This window comes from Triticum aestivum, chromosome 5A (genome assembly GCF_018294505.1).
Source record: "Triticum aestivum cultivar Chinese Spring chromosome 5A, IWGSC CS RefSeq v2.1, whole genome shotgun sequence".
In the NCBI taxonomy this organism is placed as follows: domain Eukaryota; kingdom Viridiplantae; phylum Streptophyta; class Magnoliopsida; order Poales; family Poaceae; genus Triticum; species Triticum aestivum.
Window position 1 is genome coordinate 565,026,893 of NC_057806.1, and position 11,270 is coordinate 565,038,162.

Here is an 11,270-nt window from a genome sequence, read left to right on the forward strand (position 1 = left end):
ATCTGAACCTGAAATTCCAACCGACCCTATTGCCGAGAGGTTAAATTTAGTTGAAAGAGAAAACGAGTACTTGAAAGAAAAATTGAAAAGAATTGAGGGGGAGAAGATGGAATTGGAGTTGCATGTTGCCGATGTCGTCGATGATCACAAGATCAAGATGGAGAAAATGCGCTTGAAGATTAGAAAGATTAGAAAATATGCCATCGATAGTGAGGCTTGGTATCATTATGCTGTTGGATCCATTGTTACCTTAGTTGCGATCTTGATCGTATTTGTTGTTGCATTTAAATGCTTTAGCTAGAGAGTTATTTGTTTGTTGCATTTAAGTGTTGTATGAACTTTATGTATGAACTTGTATTAATTTGGTCTATTCGGTGTTGTGTAATGAAGATGAGCCGGCAATGGATGTACGATGACCGATGCTCTCCCCAGTTCGTTGAGGGCGTGCGTACTTTTCTGCTTGCGGCTGAGGCAAACAAGCGGGCGGATGGTTTTATGCCTTGTCCATGTGCTCGCTGTAAGAATGGTCACAATTACTCTACGTCAAGAACCATTCACGTCCACCTGTTTAAGACCGGTTTCATGCCCCATTATAATGTTTGGACCAAGCACGGAGAAAGAGGGGTTATGATGGAAGACAATGAAGAAGAAGAGGACGACGACAGCTATCCTGGCCATGGGTTCCCTGAATACGATGATACAACAATGGGGGAAGAAGCTGAGCCGGTAATGCGGGAAGAAGCTGAGCCGGCAATGCGGGAAGAAGCTGAAGAAGAGGCATCAGATGAGCCCGTTGATGATCTAGGTCGGGCCATTGCCGATGCAAAGAGAAACTGCGCAAGTGATTTGGAGAAGAAGAAGTTGCAGCGCATGTTAGAGGATCACAAAAAATTGTTGTACCCGAATTGCGTAGGTGACAAGAAAAAGCTGGGCACCACACTGGAATTGCTGCAATGGAAGGCAGAGAATGGTGTATCTGACAAGGGATTTGGAAAGTTGCTGGTAATGATAAAGGATATGCTTCCAAAGGACAACGAATTGCCCGAGAGTACGTACGAAGCAAAGAAGGTTGTCTGCCCTCTAGGGTTAGAGGTGCAGAAGATACATGCATGCCCTAATGATTGCATCCTCTACCGCGGTGAGTACGAGGATTTGAACGCTTGCCCGGTATGTGGTGCATTGCGCTATAAGATCTGCCGCGATGACCCTGGTGATGTCGAGGGCCGGCGCCCCAGGAAGAAGATTCCTGCCAAGGTGATGTGGTATGCTCCTATAATACCACGGTTGAAACGTTTGTTCCAAAACAAAGAGCATGCCAAGGCGATGCGATGGCACAGAGAAGACCGTAAGAAAGACGGAAAGTTGAGAGTACCCGCTGACGGGTCGCAGTGGAGAAAAATCGAAAGAAAGTACGGGAAGGAGTTTGCAGATGACGCAAGGAGCGTATGGTTTGGTCTAAGCGCAGATGGCATTAATCCTTTTGGGGAGCAGAGCAGCAACCATAGCACCTGGCCTGTGACTCTATGTTTGTATAACCTTCCTCCTTGGTTGTGCATGAAGCGGAAGTTCATTATGATGCCAGTGCTCATCCAAGGCCCTAAGCAACCCGGCAACGACATTGATGTGTACCTAAGGCCATTAGTTGAAGAACTCTTACAACTGTGGAATGGAACAGGTGTACGTGCGTGGGATGAGCACATGGGGGAAGAATTTGACCTAAAGGCGTTGTTGTTCGTGACCATCAATGATTGGCCTGCTCTCAGTAACCTTTCAGGACAGACAAACAAGGGATACCGCGCATGCACGCACTGTTTGGACGATACCGACAGTATATATTTGGCTAATTGTAAGAAGAATGTGTACCTGGGACATCGTCGATTTCTTCCGAGCAGGCATCCCGTAAGAAAGAAAGGCAAGCATTTCAAAGGTGAGGCAGATCACCGGACGAAGCCTCGCCACCGTACTGGTGCTGATGTACATGATATGGTCAAGGATTTGAAGGTGGTCTTTGGAAAGGGTCCTGGTGGACAACCTGTTCCGAATGACGCTGACGGACGCGCACCCATGTGGAAGAAGAAATCTATATTTTGGGACCTGCCCTATTGGAAAGACCTCGAGGTCCGCTCCGCAATCGACGTGATGCACGTGACGAAGAATCTTTGTGTGACCCTGCTTGGCTTCTTGGGCGTGTATGGGAAGACAAAAGATACACCTGAGGCACGGGAGGACCAGCAACGTATGCACGGAAAAGACGGCATACATCAGGGTCATGCAAGCTACGCTCTTACCAAAGAAGAGAAGGAAATCTTCTTTGAATGCCTGCTCAGTATTAAGGTACCGTCTGGCTTCTCGTCGAATATAAAGGGAATAATAAACATGGCAGAGAAAAAGTTCCAGAACCTAAAGTCTCATGACTGCCACGTGATTATGATGCAACTGCTTCCGGTTGCATTGAGGGGGCTTCTACCGGAAAACGTTCGATTAGCCATTGTGAAGCTATGTGCATTTCTCAATGCAATCTCTCAGAAGGTAATCGATCCAGAAATCATACCAAGGTTACAGAATGATTTGGTGCAATGTCTTGTCAGTTTCGAGTTGGTGTTCCCACCATCCTTCTTCAACATCATGACGCACGTCCTAGTTCACCTATGCGAAGAGATTAACGTTTTGGGTCCTGTATTTCTACACAATATGTTCCCCTTTGAGAGGTTCATGGGAGTCTTAAAGAAATATGTTCATAACCGTGCTAGGCCAGAAGGAAGCATCTCCAAGGGCCGTCAAAATGAGGAGGTCATTGAGTTTTGTATTGACTTTATTCCTGACCTTAAGCCGATTGGTGTTCCTGAATCGCGGCATAAGGGCAGACTGGATGGAAAAGGCACGCTAGGAGGGGAACAAATAATATGTATGGACGGACATTCTCTCACTGAAGCACACTACACAGTTCTACAGAATTCCGCCTTGGTGGCTCCGTATATGGATGAACACAAGAATTTGCTACGCTCCAAACACCCGGAGCGGTCTGATGACTGGATTACACGTGAACAAACCAGGAGTTTCGCCAGCTGGTTGCAAGCACGTACCATGCATGACACCTCTATTGAAGATGACCTGTACTTGCTGTCCCAGTTACCATCTTCGAATATAATGACTTTCAAAGGGTACGAGATAAATGGTAATACATTTTACACGATCGCCCAAGATAAGAAGAGCACCAACCAAAACAGTGGTGTCCGCTTTGATGCAGAAACCAAGACGGGAAAGGAAACATATTATGGTTATATACAGGACATATGGGAACTTGACTATCGACGTGGTTTGAAGGTCCCTTTGTTTCGGTGCAAATGGGTCAATATGACACGAGGCGGGGTAACGGAAGACCCGCAGTACGGAATGACAACAGTGGATCTCAACAATCTTGCGTATGCAGACGAACCATTCGTCCTAGCCAATGATGTGGCACAGGTTTTCTATGTGAAGGACATGTCTACCAAGCCAAGAAAAAGAAAAGATAAGGAAGCGAATGCATCGTACGATGAGTCAAAGCGGCACATAGTTCTTTCTGGGAAGAGAAACATCATGGGAGTGGATGACAAGACAGACAAGTCAGAAGATTATGAAAAGTTTGATGAAATTGCTCCATTCACAGTGAATATTGACCCGAGCATCCCGTTAAATGATGAAGATTTTCCATGGCTACGACGCAAAGGGACACACGCGAAGAAAAAGTTTCACACCCAAAGATCTGGGATGTGATCGGCTTAGCTATCATCACTTTCTTCTGTGTTTCACACCCAGGAGGGAATCTCTGTAATAGTTAGGGTAGCTAGTTATGTGTTTTGGCATTTGAAACGCGAAGAAATTTATGTGCAAGCAAATTCTTTCATGCATTTATTGATTTTTTCAGCTAAATGACCCTGAAATTGAAAAGCATTTCAAATGAACTCAGAAAAGGATGAAAGTTGGCATGGTATCATAATTTCACCCACATAGCATGTGCAAAAAAGTAGAGAGGGTTACCGCAAAAACTGGATACACTTCGTGTACAAAATGGACAATCTGTTTCGAAGTATCAGGGTTTCGGACGAAAACTCATCCGTTACAAAGGCATTTCATTTTTAAATAACTTAAGCATTACCAAATTGAATATAATGATAAAACACACTAATATTAAACATAATAAAAAAGAATCACTGAAAATGTATTTTTAAAGTTAAGTTATTCACAAACTAGTGATTCACACAAATTTCAAATAATTCAAAATTTAAACTATTCAAATTTAAAAACTACCGGCACTAACTGAAAGTTTCTAAAAACTATCAAAAATATTCACAAAGAAACTCTAAATACAGCAAAAAACAACTAAAAATAAATAAAACAAAATAAATAAAGCAGAAAAGAAAAAACTAAATGAAAAAAGCCCACCTACCGGGCCACAGCGGCCTGCATACGACTAGAAACCCAACCTGTTGTTGGGCCAGGATGCAGGCCCGCAAGCCCAATAGGCCCCACAGGGCAGAGTAGCAGAGGTAGGCCCAGAAGGCCTGCTTTAGAGAGGAGCTCGAGACAGCAGCGGCGGCGGGGCTTATAAGCAGGTGTGAGCGCCCTTCGGCTAGCGAGGTGGGACTAAACTTCTGCGCCCCTCGCCTGGCAGCGCACCCCCTTTAGTACCGGGTCGTGGCACCAACCGGTACTGAAGGGGGGGCCTTTAGTACCGGTTGGAGCCAGGAACCGGTACTAAAGGGGGTGCTCCCCCCCCCCCCGCTTGGCCTGGCCAAAACAGGCCTTTAGTACCGGTTGGTGGCTCCAACCGGGACTAAAGGTGTCCCCTATATAAGAAACACTTCGAAAATTTTCAGTTTCTCATCTCCCACTTCTCTCTGCTGCCGCCCCGTCCCGCGCCGTCGCCGCCCCCGTCGCGCCGTCCCCGTCGACTCCACGACGCCCCCGTCCTCGTCGCGTCGTCCCCGTCGACTCCGCGGCACCCCCGTCGCCGTCCCAGTCGCCGATCCCCTCTCTTCGCCGTCGTCGTCGCCTTTGGATCGACCTCGCCCTCGCCGTCGCCGTCGCCTCGACCTTGCCCGCGCGCGCTGTGAGCCCCTCCCCCGGCCCCTCTCCTCCCTCCAATCGATCGTAGCGCACACCGGCGCCGGCGCCGACGCCAACCGTAGCGCACACACACACTACATGCACACACACACACACACACACACACACTACACACACACTAGACGCGCACACACACACACACAATTTTTCTGTTTTTAGCTTTTAGTTTTTTCTGTTTTTCTGTTTTTCATACAAAGTTTTAGATGAATTAATTTATTAGATTAGATTAATGTCAAATAGTATGTAGAAATGTTAGTTATAATATATATAATGTCAAATGTTATAGAAATGTTAGTTATATAGAAATGTTAGAAATTTTGGAAATGTTAGTTTTAGCTAGCTAGATGAATTAGATTAATTTCAAATTGTTAGATGATGATCGATGTTTTTTTAGTTTCTTATATTTTTAGTTATAAAATTTAGAATTTGCATATATGAAATCATCACAATCCATCATTTAAAAAATGTTACTTTACTTTTGCGGCATATAGTATTTTGTTGTCGACCATGCCCGGCCCGCATCCTCGCCGTCGACACGTCCGCGACGACGTCCTGCTTCAGAGGACCCATGTCCGGGACTGGGCTCCGCCGGGCTGGCACTGGGAGGTGCTACCTTCAAGGGCACGACGCTTGGTGAGGAACCCGGCCCCGGGTCCCATCGTCGACCCTCATCTCCTTTGGTGGCATTCACGTGGGCCACTTTCGGTGCGAAGGGAGCCGGCCCCGCCGGAGGTGGTATGTCGTCGTGTCAGGGAGGAGGACGAGCACGTCCATCGCTACATGGCTGCTATGGACGTCAGGTTCTCCAATACCTGGCAGGTTCTTTGTATGGGATAGTCAATAGGTAATTTCAATCATTATTAACTATATATCTCGGCCTATTTAGTTCGTCATTTCATGATATGAACTATTTAATAACCCCTTTATTCATTTTCTTTGTCGGCGGGCAGGGCTTGGGCAAGGTTCATCAGCGTCACGGAAGGCGAATGGAAACCACAGCTGAAATGGTTTCGATCCAAGGTAAGTAATTAAGTAGTACTAGCTAGCTAGCTAGCTGCCATCTCTTTAATTATCATGCTTGATTAATTATTATCTGATCAAATTAAATTCCATTCTCGTAATAAAGGCCCTGAAGCAGGCGCAGGGGACTAATCTTTGTGCATACTGCGTTTGCGAGAACATTCGCATGATGGCGTCCGAAAGGAGCAGATCTCAAAGACAGGAATGGGTACGCTTGTCAGAACACTATTCACAATTTTTACACCATTATCGATATCTAGTCACACAACTAATACACATGCATATTGATCTCCTTCTTAACAGTTCAAAGAGGTGCGGGACAAGCTCCTAGAAACGGAGCGCGTAGAAGCACTTCAAGAGGAAATAGCGGGATTTTTGCTCGACCAGGTCATAAATGCGAAGGGAGAATACTATTACCCGCTACCGCCCCCATCGAACATGTCATGAACCACTTCCAATTGTCATCGTGCTCCAAAGGCACCAATTAGGCTAATGCCACTGGCTCCGAAGGCAACATGCATATGTAGGAGAAATTGTATATAGCTATACATGTGTGTATGTGTAAATTATATGGTGGTTTGTGAGACATTGATGATATATATATATGATTGGTTCTACTAGAAATTCTATTTATATATATATGCATAACGTGTACAATGTGTAGTACCGTAAAATACCAGCAAACAAAAAAGAATTAAAATGGAAAACACAAAATTAAATGAAAAAGACATCATAAAACCAAAAATCCCCCAAACATTTTAGTAGCGGTTGGTGTTACCAACCGGTACTAAAGGGCTCCCGGCCCCCGGAGCTGGCTCGTGCCACGTGGTTGCCATTTAGCACCGGTTCGTGCTGAACCGGTACTAAAGGGGGGGCCTTTAGTGCCGAAATGTTAGTGCCGGTTCCGAAATCGGCACTAAAGGGCCTTACGAACCGGTGCTATTGCCATGTTCTGCACTAGCGTCATACAGAGCTCCCAGTAGCTGACACGTGGGCGCCTATGCCGACGGCCTAGCCATCGGCATAGTTTTTAAACTAAGCCGACGGCTACGCCGTCGGCATAGGTGCCACGTGTCAGCTACTCGGAGCTCACGCCAGCCCTATGCCGATGGCCTAGCCTTCGGCATAGTTTGCTTTTGCTTTTTTTTCCATTTTATGTTTGTTTTCAAATCAATTCAATTCAAATAACAGCACATATCAGCAGATATATATGATGGAATAGACATATAAAACACAACGCGATATCATCCGGCACCATCACAACAATATATGCATAAGCATCATCACACACAAGTCTCTAAATGATCATCATCACAACCAACATAAGCATAAGCATATAGAGAAGCACACAAGTCATCTAAATGATCATCACCACACACAAGTCATCTCAAGCATCATCACCACACACAAGGATCATCGAGCACCGCGGAGGTCGTCACCGCCAAGACCGCCGAAGCCCAGGTCGTCACTGCTAGCGGCAGCGCTACCGCCAAGACCGCCTCCGCCTCCACCTCTGCCTCTGCCTCCATGGATCGGAGTGGTCGGGCTCCGTGTCTCCGGAGTGCTGCGAAGACCACCGCCAACGGTAGATCCACCTGTTCCCTGGATGTTGAAAAGACATATGCACGGGATATATGACTCTGTTGAAAGGCATGACATGCTTTGGGTGAATAGATTGGGGATGAACTAACTGGCGAGGGGCCAGCGTTCTGTGCCACAAACTCCTCAAAGCTCAGCAGCACTGGTTGTGCTGGAGGGCATTGTGCTGAAGGGAACTGAGGACACCTGCCGGCCGCCATTTCCTGAAAAGCCTGCTGCATCTGGCTATCCCTCTGCACTTGGTGTTCATAAAGCCTCTGATGCCACGCCATGGTCTCCTGGCGTGTGTACTCCAGGTTGGCCTAAGGTATGACATGATGGAACTCATAAAACTACTAAATGCGGAAAATAAAGTGAGCAATGAAGATAAGAGGGAAAATACTTACAGATTGTTGCTCCTGAAAGAGGGACTGTGCACTGGTCACTGGCTGGCTCGTGCGCTGGCTCAGGCTCGGGTCGATCCGACGAAGCTGTGTGTAGGAGATACTAGGAGTGATCACAGCATCAAGAACCGCCTCCCGGCCGTGCTCCTTGGGCCCCATCCTCACCACCGCCATGTCGTCCAGAGGCGCCGCAATGGGGTCAGGTGTGTCAGGATGTAACTTTAGATACGCTTCGGAGTAGGCCTTCTTCCTCCCCGCGGTCTTCTTGCCATAGTACTTGGGCTCGCCAGGCTTGGGGTCCTTCCGCGTATGGGCGATCTCCCACGCCTGCATGTGTGAGAGCAGCTGCTTCAGTTTCTCCTCCTGCACCACCAAACAGAGGTTAGTCATACATAAGAAAGTGATGGTAAATAGAAGAATAAGAATGTTTAATGGGGTTAGTCATACATTAACTGCCTTGTGGAGATAGTGGTTTCGGTTTCCCTGAGCATGTACTCCCTCCGTCCCTCGGTTAGCCTTATTTTTTGTTCTCATGGCCGCCCAGGCTCCATCCTCATCACACCAAAGATCCACCAATGCCGCCCAGGACTCGTCTTTTCCATAACACCAATTTGGACACACCTACATAATAAAAGCACAATGGCATGTAGGTGTGTCCAAATTGGTGTTATGGAAGCATAAAGCATAAAGCATAATGTACCACAAGGTAATGAAAGCATAATGAAAGCATAATGAAAAATCGTTTATACTTACCGCCAAGAACTCGGGCCTCTCCAAGGTAATGCCCATCCTCCGCGCTTCTTCCTTGGTCATCTTCACACCAAGAACGTCGTGGTAGTATGTGGAGATGGCCACATAGCGCACCTCGTACTGCATCTGGCGGGCCTTCTTCTTGCATTGGCGAAGCACGATCTGGTCTGCTCTAGCCCTGTGCTCCGGAAGAACTCGATAGAATTTCTACAATCATGCATGAAACAAGAATGGAAGAAGCCATGAGTTAAATCATTCATGAAACTAGAATGGACTTGTGCTTCTGAAGAGAACTCACCCAGAAAGTAGTGATCACGGCCTTGGCATGGGTCTCATGGTCCGCATGGCGGGCCGCTTCCCAGTGGTCCCAGCTCGTGGCCAAAACCCGACGGTCCGGCTGCCTGACTGGATCCAGACAGTACAACCCCGGCCAATATAACTTCAGCAAGACGGTGATGAGGCCGTTGGGAATACGGACTGAGGGAGTCCTGGATTAGGGGGTGTCCGGATGGCCGGACTATACCCGCAGCCGGACTCCAGGACTATGAAGATACAAGATTGAAGACTTTGTCCCGTGTCCGGATGGGACTTTCCTTGGCGTGGAAGGCAAGCTTGGCGATGTGGATATTCAAGATCTCCTACCATTGTAACCGACTTTGTGTAACCCTAACCCTCTTAGGTGTTTATATAAACCGGAGGGTTTTAGTCCGTAGGACAACTTCATCATACAACAATCATACCATAGGCTAGCTTCTAGGGTTTAGCCTCCTTGATCTCGTGGTAGATCTACTCTTGTACTACCCATATCATCAATATTAATCAAGCAGGACGTAGGGTTTTACCTCCATCAAGAGGGCCCGAACCTGGGTAAAACATCGTGTTCCTTGCCTCCTGTTACCATCCGGCCTAGACGCACAGTTCGAGACCCCCTACCCGAGATCCGCCGGTTTTGACACCGACATTGGTGCTTTCATTGAGAGTTCCTCTGTGTCGTCGCCTTTAGGCCCGATGGCTCCTTCGATCATCAACAACGATGCAGTCCAGGGTGAGACTTTTCTTCCCGGACAGATCTTCGTCTTCGGCGGCTTCGCACTGCGGGCCAAGTCGCTTGGCCACCTTGAGCAGATTGAAAGCTACACCCCTGGCCATCAGGTCAGGTTTGGAAGCCTAAACTACACGACTGACATCCGCGGGGACTTGATCTTCGACGGATTCGAGCCACAGCCAAGCACGCCGCACTGTCTCGATGGGCATGATATAGCTCTGCTGTCGAACAGCGCCTTGGAGGCCGCACACACATCGGTTCCGACCATTGATTCGGAGCCTACTGCACCGATCGAGGATCAGCGGTTGGACGCTGCCTCAGGGGCTGCGATCTCAGAGGCGATCGAGCCAAACTCCAGCCCCGCACTCCGCATGTCCTGTGACTCCGAGGAGCCGGATTCCTTTCCGAACTCTGAGCCCCCCGCGCCCCTGCCGATCGAATCCGATTGGGCGCCGATAATGGAGTTCACCGCCGCAGACATCTTTCAGCACTCGCCCTTCGGTGACATCCTGAATTCGCTAAAGTCTCTCTCTTTATCAGGAGAGCCCTGGCCGGACTACGGTCAGCAAGGATGGGATTCGGATGATGAAGAAATTCAAAACCCACCCACCACCCACTTTGTAGCCACTGTCGACGACTTAACCGACATGCTCGACTTCTACTCTGAAGACATCGACGGTATGGATGACGATGCAGGAGACAACCAAGAACCAACGCCTATAGGGCACTGGACAGCCACGTCATCTCACGATGTGTACATGGTGAATACCCCTAAAGGAAGCAACAACGAGGAAAACGGGGATGGAAAGAGGGATCGATCTCTCGAAAAACAATCAAAGCATCGGCGTAAACACCGACCCAAGCCCCGCCTCGATAAAGACCCAGCCATAGAGCAGGAGGAGTCGGTAGACGACGAGCATGCCTTAGAGCAACCGTCCCAACAAGACAACCCGGATAGAGAAACCGAACATCCCTCCCCCGGCAAAAATGGCATTCTGGACGACCCTACGCCGGACAAGCCCACGAAGCAGAAGAACCTCCACAAACGGCTTGTTGCAACCGCACGCAGCCTGAAAAAGCAGAAGCGGAAGCTAAAAACTGCGGAAGATGCACTCAGGATCAGATGGAGTAAAGTAATCAATACTGCAGACAAATACGGCGACAGTCGCCGCACTAAAAGCTATCCGAAGAGAAAGCTACTGCCTGAATTGGACGAGGAGGCCTTAGAGCCCTCGCATTCCAAAAGTGAGAAAGCCACACGGTCGGATAGATGACCCCATGGCCAGCATAAAGCGGCAAGCAACACCGCACTTAAGCCGGCATGCGACCCACTTAAGGATTCGCATCATGGCCCACCCAGGTCC